Genomic DNA, 16,004 nt, shown 5'->3' on the forward strand with positions numbered 1-16,004 from the left:
GATTTTTCCCCCTGGTTTTATTGAAATAGACAATTATTTGCTTGTATTTACACTGTACATTTCAATGAGTTCTTTTTTTTTTTTCAATAATACTTGGCATACAATAATATATTAGTTTCAGTTGTACAGCGTAGTGATTAGAGATCTACATAACTCACAAAATGATTACCCCACTCGTCCCCCTTACATGTTTATTACAACAGTATTAATTATTTTCCTTATACTACACTTTTCATCTCCATGTCTGTTTTGTAAAAATCCATTTGTACTTCTTAGTCTCTTTGCCCGTTTTCGCTGTCCCCATAACTCCTTTCCTGTCTAGTAGCCTTCAAAATATTCTCTGTATCTATGAGTTTATTTCCATTTTTGTTGTGTTATTTTGTTCTTTAGATTCTACATGTATGTGAAATCATGAAATATTTGTCTTTATCTGATATATTTCATGCAGCATAATACCCTCTAAGTCTATCAAGGCAATGTCTTTTTCCATCCCCTTCCTTTTAGTCTGTGTGTGTCTTTTAATCTGAAATGAGTCTCTTGGAGACAGTAAATGTAGGGTTTTGTTTTCTTATCCATTCAGTCACTCTATCTTTTGGTTGGAGCACCTAATTCTTTTCCTTTTGAGGTACTTATTGATAGGAATGTAGTTATTACCATTCTTTATTCATATTTTTGATACATGTTTTTCTCCTTAAAGAAGTCCCTCCAATATTTTCCGTAATACTGGCTTCGTGTTGATAAATTCCTTTAGCTTATTTTTGCCTGAGAAGCTCTTTATCAGTCCAACTCTAAATGATAGCTTTGCTGGATAAAGTATTCTTGATTGTAGATCCTGAGTTTTCATCACAATGAATATTTTGTGCCAAGCCCTTTTGTCTTGCATAATTTTTTTTTTTTTGAGAAATTAACTGTCAGTCCTATGGGTGCTCCCTTGTAGGTAACTAACTGCTGTTCTCTTGCTGCTTTTAAGATTCTCCCTTTGACTTTAACTTTTGGCATTTTAATTATGGTGTGTCTTGGTGTGGCCCTCTTTGAGTTAATCATTTTTGGGACTCTCTGTGCTTCTTGGGGTTTTATGTCTATTTTCTTCATCGGGTGAGGGAAGATTTCCATCATTATTTCTTCGAATAGCTCTTTAACATCTTGTTTTCCTTCAGGTACCCCTATGACATGGATATTTTTACATTTAATTGTATCCTAAAGGCTCCTTAAATTATTATTATAGTCTCAGCTTCTTTTTTCTTGTCATTCTGATTGAGTGTCCTTGGCTTCCCCATATTCTATATCAGTGGTTCTATCATCTTCTTTATCCACTGTTTATTCCCACTACAATACTCTTCATCTCAGATAATGTGTTCTTCATTTCTGACTGGTTCTCTCATAATTTCTATTCCCATTTTTATGTTTTTTATCTCTTTGTTAAAGTTTTCACTGAATTCATCTACACTTCCCTTAATTTCATTGAGCATCTTTATAACCAGTGTTTTGAACTCTGCATCTGTTAGATTGCTTGACTCTATTATTCCTGGATCTCTGTTCTGTTCTCTCATATGATTTCTGCTTCTTTGTTTTCCTATTTTAGCTGCCTTTCTAAGCAAAGCCCTTAGTCTCCCAGTCTTATTAGTGTGGCTTTGTATAGTAGGTGTCCAGTGGCACAGTCCTGGGAGGGATTGAGCTGCGGGCCAAGTTTAGCTCCAGCCTATGCCCCTCTGGAGGCACCTGTTAGGATTCAGCAAGCAATCCACAGATATTGTGCTTATAGATGCCTCAAGTAACCACACCAGAAACCACGGCCAACTGCCACCAGTGTGAATGTTGGCACTGCTCAGCCAGGAGCACTGTACTCGCCAAGGACCTAACTGGATGTGACTTGGGTGAGGTGCAAGTTGGGGGAAGTGGAGTTTCAGAAAATCCTTTGGGCAGAGCATGATCTGTTATCCAGTTTGATGACAGCTATGGCAACTCTGCCTCTGCATGCTGGAGCAGGGAAGGTTCAACAGAAGAACAATGGGTACTGCCAGGTCCTATTCTGGAGAGAGATCCTTACCTCCGACCCTCACTCCATCAACTCAGTGTTCCCCTATAAGTCCCCGGTGCACCCTCTCCCTGCCCCCTGTGCAGCTGAACCAGCACTGGTGCTCAGAGCCAGCAGGTCTATCACCACAAAAGTCCACTTGCAGATCCTGTCCCTTTAAAAGGTGTCTGGGGCTGCTGGCTGCCACTGCCATAACCTCTGTCCCACTCCTCTTCATTGGACCAGGCTGCCTCAGATCATTGCCCTCTCCTACTTTTACCGTTGCAGGTTGATTTTTTTCTCTCCCTAGTTGTAGTGCTTCTGTTTGTCTAGATCTCCAGTGACTTTGCTTGCTGTTTGCGCCATGTTTCTGTTGCAACTTTGATTTGGTTGAAAAAGGGATGAACAAAGCCTCTATCCTCTATGCCATTTTTTTTCCAGAATCCTTGAAATTCATTATTTTTAAATAAACTGTACTTTTGGTGTAGCTAAGAAATCTTTGCCTAGCACAAGATTACAAAGATTTTCTCCTATTTTCTTAGAGAAGTTTTATTGTTTTAGACTTTACATTTAGATTTACAATTTATCTTGAATTATTTTTTGTATATGGATCAAAGTTCATTATTTTTGCATATACAGATCAATTGTTCCAGCACAAATTGTTGAAAAGGCTCTCTTTTCTCCATTGAATTGCTTCTGCACTTTTGTCAAATAGTTACCCCATACATGTACCAGTCTATTCCTGGACTCTAGTCTGTTACATTGATATAAGTTTCTGTCTTGATGGCAATACCACATAGTTTTGATTATCGCAGCTTTATAATAAATCTTAAAACTAGTTTTTCTTAGCCCTCTAAATTTGCTTTTTCATCTTCAATGATGTTCTGGTGATTCAAGATCATATGTATTTCCATATGAATTTTTAGAACAAGATTGTAAATTTGTACAAGAAGTTCTGTTGTGATTTTGATTGGGATTGTATTGAATCTGTAAATCTAATTGGGAGAAATTGACACCATAAAATATTCAACATTCTGATCTATAAACAAGATATTTCTCTCCACTTATTTTGGTCTTTTTAAATTTTACTCAGCAATATTTTCTAATTTTCACTGAACAGGGTTTTATCTTTCTTCTTTTTTTTTCATTTGTCATATTTATCATTGAGCAATTAATCTTTTTGGTGTTTAAATAGTGTTTTTTATTTTAATATTTTATTGTTCATTGCTAGCACATAGAAATACAATTTTTAAATAGTATCCTGTATCATTTAAATGCTTAATGCATTTATTAGTACTAGCAATTTTTTTGTAGATTCTATTATATTTTCTACAGGTTATCTGTTAAAAAAATTTACTTCCTTTCAATCTGGAGGTACTGGCTAGAAGCTTCAATACAATGTTGAATAGAAGTTATGACACTGAACATCCTTAACTTTTTTCTGATTTCAGCAGGAAAACATTCAGGTTTTCACTAATCAGTATGAGATGAGCTGTAGGTTTTTTGTGGATGTTCTTTATCAGACTGAGGAAGATCCTAGTTGCTGGAGGTTTCTTGGCAATGGATATTGTCCAAAAAAATGTTTGCATCTATTTATATGATCATATGGCTTTTCCTTTCTAATTTTAATTTTTAATTTATATATATATTATTTTTTAATTACAGTTGACATACAGTATTATATTAGTTTCAGATGTAACACAGTGATTAAACATTTATGTAACTTACAAAGTAAGCACCCTGATAAATCTAGTACCCATCTGACACCATACATAGTTATTACAATATTATTAACTATATTCCTTATGCTATACTTTAAATCTCCATGGTGATTTTGTACTACCAGTTGCACTTCTTAATCCCTTTCCCTCTTTCATTCATTCTCCAACCCCTTCCAAACTTAACTGTCAAAAATTCTCTGTGTCTGTGAGTTTAGTTCTGTTTTGTTTGTTCATTTTGTTCTTTAGATTCCACATATAAGCAGAATCATCTGAGATTTGTCTTTTTCTGTCTGACTTACTCTACTCAGCACAATATCTTCTAGGTCCATCCATGTTGTTGATGGCAAGATTTTATTCTTTTTTTATTATTGAGTAATATTTCGTCATATATATGTATCACATCTTCTTTATCCATTCATTCATTGTTGGATAACTAGGTTGCCTCCAGATCTTGACTGTTGTAAATAATGTTGCAATGAACATATGGATGCACATGTCCCTTTGAAGTAGTGTTTTGGGTTTTTTCAAATAAATACTCAGAAGTGGAATTACTGAGTCCTTCTTTATCTCTTGTTATAGATTTCATTTTAAAGTCTATTTTGTCTGTTATAAGTATTGCTACCCCAGCTTCCCCCCCCCGCCCCGTCCATTTTCATGAAATATATTTTCCATCCATTTACATTCAGTGTGTGTGTGTGTTTCAATCTGAAGTGAGCCTCTCGTGGGCAACACATGTAAAGGTTTTTTTCTTATTCATTCAGCCACCCTATGTCTTTTGACTGGAACATTTAGTCCACTTACATTTAAAGTAATTGTTGATAGATGTGTAGTTATTGCCATTTTATTATTCATATTTTTCTTCTCCTCCTTCCTCCTCCCCTTCTCCTTCCTCCCCCTCCTCTTCCTCCTTCCTTCCTTTCCTTCCTTCCTTCCTTCTTCCTTTCCTTTTTCCTTCCTTCCTTCCTTCTTCTTCCTTCCTTCCTTCCTTCCTTCCTCCTTCCTTTTCCTTTTTTCTTCTTCCTTCCTTCCTTCCCTTTAACATTTCTTGTAATACTGGTTTGGTGGCGATGGACTCTTTTAGCCTTTTCTTACCTGTCCTTCAACTCTAAATGATAAATGATGGGTATAGGAATATAGATTGTAGGTCCTGGCTTTTCATCATGTTGAATATTTTGTGTCAATCTCATCTGGTGTGTAAAATTTTTGTTGAGAAATCAGCTGACAGTCTTATGGGAGCTCCCTTGTAGGTAACTAAATGCCTCTCTCTTGCTGCTTTTAAATTTTTCTCTTTGCCTTTAATCTTCGGCATTTTAATGATGATGTGTCTTGGTGTGGGCCTCTTTGGGTTCATTTTGTTTGAGATTCTCTGTGTGTCCTTGGCTTGTATGTCTATTTCCTTTGTTAGATTGGGGTACTTTTCTGTCATTATTTCTTCAAATAGGTTTTCAAATTCTTGCTCTCTCTCTTCTTCTGGTACCCCTGTGATGTGAATGTTATTATGCTTGATGTTGTCCCAGAGGCCCCTTAAAATATTCTCATTTGTTTTTTGGATTTTTTTTTCTTTTTATTGTTCTGATTATGTGTTTTTTGCTACCTTATCTTCTGAATCACTGATTTGAACCTTTGTTTCATCTCATCTATTGTTAATTTCCTCTAATGCATTATTCATTTCAGTTATTATAATCTTCATTTCTGACTGGTTCTTTTTTTTGTTTTCTATTTCTATTTTTATGTGTTCTATTTCTTTTTGAAGTTCTCACTGAGATAATTTTGCATCCTTATAACCAGTGTTTTGAACTTTGTATTTGGTAGATTGTTTGTCACCATTTTGTTTAGTTCTTTTACTGGAGCTTTATTTTCGTCTTTCATTTAGGACATTTCTTTGTCTCTTCATATTGACTGCTTCCCTGTGTTTGTTTCTATGTATTAGATAGGGCTGCAATGTTTCTCAGTCTTAGTAGAGTGGTCTTATGTAGTAAGTGACCTGTAGATCACAATGGCACAATTTCTCTGGTCACTTGAGCCAGATGCTGCAGGCTGTCCCTTGAGCGAGCTATATGTGCCTTCCTTTTGTGGTTGAGCCTTGATTGTTGTTGTCACATCAGTGAGAGTAATTAACCCTCAGGCTGATTGTCTCTGAGGGCTGGCCATGACTACAGTGAAAGAGCAATTGCATAGCAGCTGACCCTATGGAGCAGGGGTCATTTTAACAGGGTTCTGGTGAGTCTGATGAGTCTGTGCTGTGGGTGTATTATTTGTATAAGTGGTTGAGTGGTACTCCAGTGTGGTCTGAAGCTGGTCACTGGGTGCACTGGTTTGGGGGCTTCTTAGGGGGGGCTCTGGTGCAGGTCAAGGTCAGCAGCTGCCTGTGCCCTGCTTGGGGCCTCTTTGAACTACAAAGTGCTTTTCAGATGATTACCACTTTTCCTGGGCTTTTATGTGTCTGGAATAGGGCAAACTGCGAACTGAGGTTTCTGCCACTAGTGCCAGGCTTGGGGCTGCTTAGAAAGAGGTACAGGACACACCATCATTCAAAGATGAAAAAAGAATCTCCTTGATGCAGGTGTTTTTTTAAATTAGAGAAACCAGTGCCTACTGTGAAGATACTAGGGTATCTTCTTGGGTCAGAGCTGGAAGTATTTCAGTGGCACCTCACCATAGGCTCATATTACATCCCTTAGAAACCTCACACTCACAAACAGACAAGACCTTAGGATGTTCCTTAATTATTGAGAATACTTATTGGGTAGCTAGGCCACAGTGACCAAAAAGCTGTGGGAATAGTGACTTTATCAGGTTGTGGAGTCTTTTTTAGAGTCTCAGGAACTTCCAGAAACCCTCTCTCTCTGGAGAGTAAATCAATGTCTCCAGTCTTGTCTTTTTCCTGATAAATTTTCCTTCTAAGACAAAGCCTCTGGTGATGGGTAACATAGGTAGAGTGATGCCCCAAATAAGGCAACCAATGCTGAATTTGCTTCAGACCTAAGTCATTCTGCTTCCTTGACACCAAGATACAGTAGAGTGGGCAGTATAAATGAGGGGTGTGTGTGTACATGTTTGTATGTGTGTGAGCATATGAGAGAGAGCGTGTGGGGGGATAGTGTGTCTGTCTGTGTGCACATGTGTGTTTAGGTGTGTTGAGTTTGTGGCAGAGATAGTTCTATTGCAATTTAAGGAGCTAGCAAATAGTTAACAGCTTCAGCCTGTCTCTGGCTGTGGGGTTTCTTGTTCCAAGGTTTTTGTAAAAGATGGACATTTCCTGGCAAGGACCCCACCTGAATACTAGCATAAGCTTGTAACCCTGAGATGCACACAGCCAAAATTGTCATTGGTTGAAGGAAAAACTTCATAATGGGTTTCTGGAATGGTTACAACTAGCTTTGTATGTTTAAACAAACTAAAGCCAACAGTTTCCCTTTATAACATGTATAGAGCAAAGAGAATTTTAAAAACAGCTCCTCACTTTAATATCACGTCAAATAAGTTCCATTCTACTCTCTCCCCACCCTGAGAAGAACTAGAGGAGTCTCAACCAAGTTGTTTCTATCATCTATGCAGCTCTGCCTGCACCATCGCACTAGGCTCCGTGATGTGGACTACTTGAAGCAAATGGCCCCTGGACTCTGATGTTCTCTTTAAAAGACAAAAGCCTGGAGCCAGAGTTAGAAATGGGAAACTAACAAAATCCTTGGACGAGATGGTGGGATCTCCAGCTGGGCTTGCAAACCCTTTCCTGTCTTGCAACACACATCACTATTTTGGCCAGAATCATCCTCCCCTAAAATTCTCTGAAAGTTCCTCTTTCCGTGGACAGAAAAAGAAGACCATGTATGTACTGAGGTCACTCCATTTATCAAGTGTCACCAATACTGGACATTGGATCCTGAATATCCTGTCAGAGAGCTTGACATGCACTTAGTTTAACACAAGAATCAGACCAACATTAATGAATATACATAGGTGAAGATTCTAAAGCTACAGAGTTTCTTATGTAAATATTTCATAATGTTCCCTCTCCTATGCCCCCTCCCACTCACAAATAAATAAGACCACAAATGAAGGGATAGTTCAGTGGTTACTGAAAATGGGTGGACTTTGAGAGGCCTTTTTTCCACCACTCAAATGGTCCTTTTCCTTCATTTCTACATGAATCAAGGACCTTTGTCTTATTCACCACTGCATTTCCTGTCACTCTGCCATGACACTTGACACACAATGGGGACTGGGCATAGGTCAAATATATTAGTTATTTTTTTTTTCTGTTTTACCTTATGAGACAAATAAAACACAATGAATAACCTCAAATGAGTTGAATTCACTGAATTCATTCATTTAGCACCAACTTCAACACTTATTTTGGAATTATTTCTATGCAATAGTTTCTTCTCTTATAAAAATGGAAATTCCTTTTTTCCCCTGCAAATTCGAGAAAGGATCATGGAAATTGAACATGTGAAAATGCTGACATGTGACAGTGCTAGATTTATTCAGGATGAGCTCTTTAGAGAGAAGAACCCTAAGGAGAATCTTCTGGTCCTTTCTATTCCATCTCTACTGCCCCTGTCTTGAAGTTGCACTTTGCCTTCTCATTGGGCTCCTGACTCTTTTACCCTTCTTCCCTTTCTTCCTTCCTTCCTTCCTTCCTTCCTTCCTTCCTTCCTTCCTTCCTTCCATCTTTCTTCTCTAGTTCATCTGATACTCAACAGGTTTTCCGTCCTAATATCTAGCTCTATCATGTCTGTCTCTTGCATGAAACTCTTTTATAGTGATTCCCTCTCCCCTCACCTTATTACATGACATTTAAAGTTTTCAGTTTGACATTTAAGTCTTTCCACTATGTGTATCAACTCATCACCTTTTAGAAAGAAGAGTGGATGATGTAAGGTTTCTATATCAGAGCATGTAAAGAAGCCATATATAAAGTAGATGGCCGAAGGAAAGTAGGTTGCAAATTATACCATTTCAAGGCCTTCCCCTTCTCATACTCCTTCACTAACCTCCCTGGACTCCTGCAACCCTAGCTCTTCCGGTCCCTGACTGTGCCCAGCCCTTCAAGTCTTCACCCATCTGCATTACTGCCCATGAAATCTTCCCACTTCCTAGAATCAACCTTTCTTCAAACTCCTACCTGACAGAAATCCTACCAGCATTGAAGGTGTGAGTCTTCTCCTTCATGCAGCTTTTTCTAACCCTCTTCACTAGGTTTAGATTTCTTCCCCTGAACCACAGAATCATTCCCTAGTGTGTGTTTTGTTGTTGTTGTTGTTGTTGTTGTTGTTGTTGCTCTACTCTAAGAAAACGCAGTGAGGACCTTTGCTCTGGGATGTAGGAGTGGGTTGTAATGCAGAAGGTGGGAGCTGGGGGAGTTTAATGTGAGATGCAGACATGTGAAATTGCCAACACAGGTAGTGAGGGATCTGTGGAAGGTGATATTCAGAGCACTAATCACTACATCATTCTCCCTCCTACCTACTGTAATATTAAAAGGGGGCAGCTCGGACTGACCAATGAATCCACATTAACATGAAATGAATGCAATATATTTTATAGTAGCCAAAATTTTATTTTATTTTTAATAAGTGTATAAATTGTTCTTGTGGAGCTTCCAACAAATGCCAAGGGCATCGGATCTGACAACATAGACCATAGAGAAGCAGAATCTCAGGGAAGCCCTGAGCCAGGCTGCTGGGCTCAGGTCTAAGTTCTCTCATGATTAGCTGGTGATATGGGCAGGGCACTTACCCTTTCTGTGCCTCAGTCTGTTCAGCTGTAAAATCACAACAATGTTGTGAGGATTCACTGATTATGTAAATGCTCAGAGTATAACAGAGGAAAAACTCTCAAAGTATTAGATCAAATTCAAAGCCATTGGTGTCCATCAGAGCCCCACTGACCCCCTTAGAATCCTAGTCTGAGCACTTTCTTGATGTTCTGTGAAACTCAATCAAACTCAATCAAACATTGAGCAACACAGCCCCTGTAAATAATTTTGCTTTGATTTTCTACAAAACACAGACTGTAGTGCCAACCAAGTTCACAAAAACAATTGCTTGGGAAGTCTGTTTGCTTAACTTCTAAATAATAACTCTGCATTGCCTAAAAGAATGTTACTTATTTATGTTTACAAATTTAAGGTTTGTGAAAGAATTTGCCTTAATAGAATTTGAAAACTCAGCAAGCTTTTAGTTTTGTGACCAGTTTTTCAAGTTTTAAAATTTCCTTCAACTTCATACAAAGCTACCTCTCATATCCAAATACTGCAAGCAACACAGTGTGGAAAATAATATTCTAACTCTTAGATCTTTGTCTAAAAGCTAGCACTGCTCTTGGGTAAATTACATGCATTCTCTGTATCTTGGGGTCTTTAACTCAAGCAGTGGAAACAAAACTCATGGTTTTTACGAATCCTAAAAAAGACTGCAAATGTACATGCTATACTTGTTTTTAGATAAAAGGTTGAAAAATAATAGTAGATATTTTGGGGGTACTGGGGAATATTTACTATGTGCTATGCATTTTATATATACATAGGTTTCTCCTCAGGTTTCTTCTGTGATTTGGAGCTTTTCTGTAGCAGGAACCTTGAATAAACAGAAATTTAGGATAAGAGCCAGGCAAAGAGCTGAAGGATGTTTTAAATGGGCTGAAGGAGAAGACACAATGCAAGGATAAGGATGGAAGGTACCTAGTTCAATAGGAGAGAATAGTGAGATAAAAATTGAGAAAGTCTCTTAGATTTGTTACATATGGTTTTGGCAACATTATGTTGGCATAAAGTAAATTGGTCTAAAGTAAGATGGTCTACATTCAAGTTGGAAAACATGACAATTTGGTAAAAACATCTGAATCAAAAACAAACATCTATTTACTAGCTCATTTTGGACACATCCTGGTGGGTAGTTTTGTAAACCTTGGTTCATCTCTGAGTGGTTTTGACAGTTTTTCAGACAGTTTTCTAAAGTCCATAAATGTGATTAGATTTTAGCTTGTTGTTCCTGCTCTATAGAAATTTTTAACAGCAAAAAGATATAACAAATGAAGTTCAACACTAGGTTATCTGGACAATTTCTCAGACAAATACAGCAATTTATATGACTTAATTTTCATAGAAAATGTGTGTAATGACATATTCCTAGGTAGGCTGAAGGCTTGTCCCAAGATAAGTCAGTTTTTGTGGGGATTTTTTTTTGTGGGATCTTTTGCTTTATTGTTTAATGAACTTGATTTCCTTTTACAAAAGAAAAAAAGATTAAATATAAGAGAGGAAAACCTGAGACATTCAGAGATGCTTAAAGAATATTTTCAATTCACTTTACACTAATGTTATATGGCTTCTAGGAGAAAATTCCAGAACTGAGGGCCAGGGATTGTAGATGAATGTAGAGAATGTAGAGACTAGTAAATAGAGGTGAATGAAGGAGGAAGTTAGGAAAAAGTATACCAGGATCTCTGATACGTCCCTTTCTCCCTTCTCCCATTCCTCTTCTGTCATTTGGTGAAAATCATTGTAATTACTGAATATTCAAAGATTTGGCTTTGAATTATAGGGATATCTGTACATTTTAACATCAAATCTGAGTGCTACCAGAGAGACTGCCTTCCTCCTCTCTGCATGCCTGCAAAGCAAAAAGATAAGGGGAAGAAAATTCTCAGCTTTTGCAGTTTATTTGTTGTTATCATTAGAGTTTTTCCAGGAATAGCACACAGCTAGTAGCTAGTAGATTCTCCTATAAGAACCATTCATAGGGAAGCACACTAACGAGTATCTGAGGCTAAATGAATCTCACCAAATGAAGAAAAAGATGGAAGATCTGTTTGCTGTGTGTATATTTGGTACATAATACATGACTCAGAGCCCTCATGGCAAAGCCCCAATGCATGATGTATAAACAAACACATCATACCCTCAGTTTGTTTCTTGCTACATCATATTTTTTTCTACTTACTGGAAATGTGGTAACTAATCACTGGTTTTGGTTTGGATTACTGCAGTTTTTCTTAAAGAGTGAGACGCTCTTAAGACAAATGACATTCCTTTTGTAAATGTGTTCAAAAGTTGTAGCTCCTTGATTAAATTCATTTCTTTTTTTAACTCTGCATGACTCTGAACTCTTCAATGGGGCAATGCTATAATTATTGAATAAGAAAGTACAAACCATAACCGAATGAAATGTTTTAGAACTGGCAGCTTAGATAGATTTGGCAATATTGGTATTTTCCTCTTTCTCAATTTCCCTAGTCCTCTGGCTAAGACATTTGTGCCTGCCACATGTTCCTCATTAGAACAATGTCTGTCATTTAGGGAATAGTTCTCAGTGCCTCAGACAGAGCTAAAAAATATCTCCATTTTTTTTTTTTTTTGCCGGGGTGGGGGCACCATTAGTGAACCTTGCCAGAGCTGGTCAAGAAAGAGCTGTTCAAGATCTCTGAAACCAAGCCACTTACAGAGTCAAGAGGAAGGTAGAACATCTGGAGTTTGACAAGATACTTGTTCAAATTACTAAATCAGATGGTCTTTTGGAAATAGAACCAACTGTGCTCCAAGTATCAACTGCTTGCCACAGCACATGAGTCATCATAGACAAATGGCTGTGAGAGAGTATTTTAAAGCACAGAGGTTAGTGTGAATTTGAAAAAGAAAATCCTGCTTCTCCCATCACACTGTTGTAGTCTCAGCCAAGTGGCATGAATAATATTTACTAGGTTTGAAACAGCAGTTCTAACACTGGACTGCATCAGTCAGAAATTTCAGTTACTAAGATTCACAGCAGTCTTCCTAGCTCTGTCTCCAAGATATCTGTGCACCAGACTGGATCACAAAGATTTGACATTATCATTGAAAGCCAGGCAAATGGAGCCAGTGTCAAGTAGAACATAAGAACAGTGAGAAAAATATATATATATATTGGTCTGCTAGGGTTGCCATAACAAAATACTACAGGCTTGGTGGCTTAAACAACAAAAATTTATTTCTCACATTTCTGGAGGCTCAAAGTCCAAAATCAACGTGTTGGTAGGGTTAGTTTCTTCTGAGGCCCCTTTCTTTGGCTTGCAACTGGCCACCTTCTCACTGTGTGTTTATGCGGTTGTCTCTCTGTATGTGCACATATCTGGTGTCTCTCTCTGTGTGCGCTAATTTTTAAGGACATTAATCATATTAGATTGCAGCCCACACTAATGAGTCCCTTTTACCTTCATTACCTCTTAAAAGCCCTGTCACATTTGTAGGTATTGGGTGTTATGACTTCAGCATGTGAATTTGGAGGGTTATAATTCAGCCCATAATAAAAAGTAAAGAGTAATTTGGCACCACTTGCTTTCTTTGTCTGACTTCTCCATGATGAAGAATGGGCTAGAATTCCCAGCTTTGTGTCCCAATACTAGGTATCATAATATTTGAGTGTAGTAGCAGAAAGCCACTAAGATTAATAAAGCAACCAATTCAAACACCTTTAACCTTCACTTACTTAGTAATAGCTATATTCTTTACTTTTGTCTCCATATCTCAGTGTAGCAACTGTGACTTCCAGAAAAATGGTAAATAACACACACCACTTTCTTACATCTGATAATAAAGGCAACAACACCTCAAGAATTTCACTAGGGTGAATGATGGCCACTATCAATTTTTTAAAAACATTCCTTGTCATTCTCATTGCTGATTTACTAACAATTTTCATAAGAATATATGTTGAAATTTACCAAATGACCTTTGATTTTTTTAAAAAATGAACCTTTATCATTTCTCTTCTGGGCAGTTTATTTTAGGTAGTCTCTCTTTTTTTTTTTTCTTTTAAAATTTTTTTTATTTGGTTTCAAGTAGATAGTACATTGGTTAGACATTTATATAGTTCATAAAATGATCCCCCCCCAATTGCTCCCTTCCTCCCCTGACCCTGCACCTAGCAACGGATTAATGCTAACTGCATTCCCTATGCTGTGCTCCCCATCCCCGTGACCATCTATCAGCTACTAATTTGTACTTCTTTTGCCCTTCACCCCATTCTACCACCCCCAAAACCCCCCTCCCCTCGGTCCATCAGTAAATTGTTCATTATATTTGTGAGTCTGTTTTTGATCCATTTGTTCTTTTTATTCCTTAGATTCTACATATAAGTGAAATCCCATAGTGTTTATCTTTCTCTGTCTGACTTAAACATCTATGTCCATCAAAGCAATATCTTTTTTTTAATTCCCTTCCTTTTCATATGTAGGAGTCTTGTTTTCTTATCCTTTCAGCCACTCTATCTTTTGGTTGGAGCACTTAATTCTTTTCCATTTAAGGTACTTATTGATAGGAATGTAGTTATTACCATTCTTTATTCCTGTTTTTGACACGTGTTTTCTTTTTAAATAAGTTCCTCTAAATTTCCTATAACACTGGCTTGGTAGTGATAAATTTCTTTAGCTTATTTTTATCTGGGAAGCTCTTTTTCTGTCCTTCAACTCTAAATGATAGCTTTGCTGGATAAATCGTTCTTGGTTGTATATGCTGGGTCTTCATCCTGTCGAATATTTTTGTGCCAAACCCTTCTATCCTGCATAGTTTCTTTTGAGAAATCAGCTGCCAGTCTTATGAATGTTCCCCTGTAGGTAATTATCTTTTTTTCTCTTGATACTTTTAATATTCTTTCTTCGTATTTAAACTTTGGCATTTTAATTATGATGTGTCTTGGTGTGGGCCTCTTTGGATCCCTGATTTTTGGAATTCTCTGAGCTTCCTGAAGTTTTATGTTCATTTCCTTCACCAGGTTAGGGAAGTTTTCCATCATTATTTTTTCAAGCAACTGTTCAACATCTTGATTTTCTTCAGTTACGCCGATCAGACGAATACTTAGAGACTTAATAGTGTCCCATATCCTCCTTAAATTACTTTTATAGTCTTGGCATCTTTTTTCTTGCCATTCTGATTGAGTGTTCTGATTGTTTTCCTGTCCTCTAGATAGGGCATTTGATCCTCTTCTTTATTCACTTTGTTTATTCCTTTGTTTATTCCATTTACTATACTTCTCATCTCAGATAATGTGTTCTTCATTTCAGACTGGTTCCCTTTTATAATTTCTACTTCCATTTTTTATGTTTTTTTAATCTCTTTGTTGAAGTTCTCACTGAATTTATCTACACATCCCAAAAGTTCATTGGACGTCTTTATAACCAGTGTTTTGAACTCTGCATCTGGTGGATGACTTGACTCCATTATATCTGGATCTCTGTTCTGTTCTCTCATATAGTTTCTGCTTCTTTGTCTTCCCATTTTGGCTGCCTTTCTGTGTCTGTTTCTACCTACTAAATAAAGCTCCTAAGTCTCCCAATCTTATTAGCGTGGATTTGTGAAGTAGGTGTCCGGAGGCCCAGTCCTGAAAGGGGTTCATTTGCATGCCAAACTTAGCCCAAGCCTCTACCCCTTTGGGGCCACCTGTTAAGATTCAGCAAGCAATCCACAGATTCTGTGCTTATAGTTGCCTCAAAAGGCCACACCAGAAACCAAGGCTGTCTCCAGTGTGACTCTCAGCAAGGAGCACCTGACTCGCTGAGGATACACTTTGATGTGGCTTGGGTGGACCCGTGAGTAGGGGGAGGCGGGTTTTCAGGGAATCTTTTGGGCAGAGCGATCTCTGTTATCCAGTTTGATGACCTCACGGCTATGGTGGCGCAGTATCCACACACTGGGAGGAGGGAGGGCTCAACAGGGAACAATGGATACTGCCGGCACTTTTGTACAGTGCGAGTCTCACCCTGGACCTCACTCCGACAATGTCTCCCTGTAAGTCCCTGGTGCCCCTTGCATGCAGGCAAATCGGCATTGGTGCTCAGAGTAAGCAAGTCCGTCACCACAAAAATCCACTCACGGTCACGGCCCCTTTACGGGACGTCTGCCACTGCCGCTGCCGCAGCCTCCATCTCACTCAGCCACTGGAGATGGGGCAGCCCCGTGTCCTTGCCCCATCCTACCTTCTGCCGTTTCAGGGTGCTTTCTTGGACTTTTCTCCCTAATTGTATGGCTTGTTCCTCTAGATCCCAGGCAATTTTTCCTTGCTGCTGTTTCTTGTTTCCATCACAACTTTGATTTGGTCACCAGAGGGATGAACAGAGCCTCTATCATTTACACCATTTTTTTCCCACTGTCTAGGTAGTCTCTTAATAAATTTATTTTTAACACATCAACAATATATTCTTGAGGAGAACTTAGACATGGAATATTAGTCTCTAAATATGTTGCAGAATTCTACTTGCCAGTCTTCAATTTAGAATTTTCACTTTGCTATTCA

The sequence above is a fragment of the Pteropus medius genome, unplaced genomic scaffold (assembly GCF_902729225.1).
Source record: "Pteropus medius unplaced genomic scaffold, Ma_sr-lr_union100, whole genome shotgun sequence".
Lineage (NCBI taxonomy): Eukaryota > Metazoa > Chordata > Mammalia > Chiroptera > Pteropodidae > Pteropus > Pteropus medius.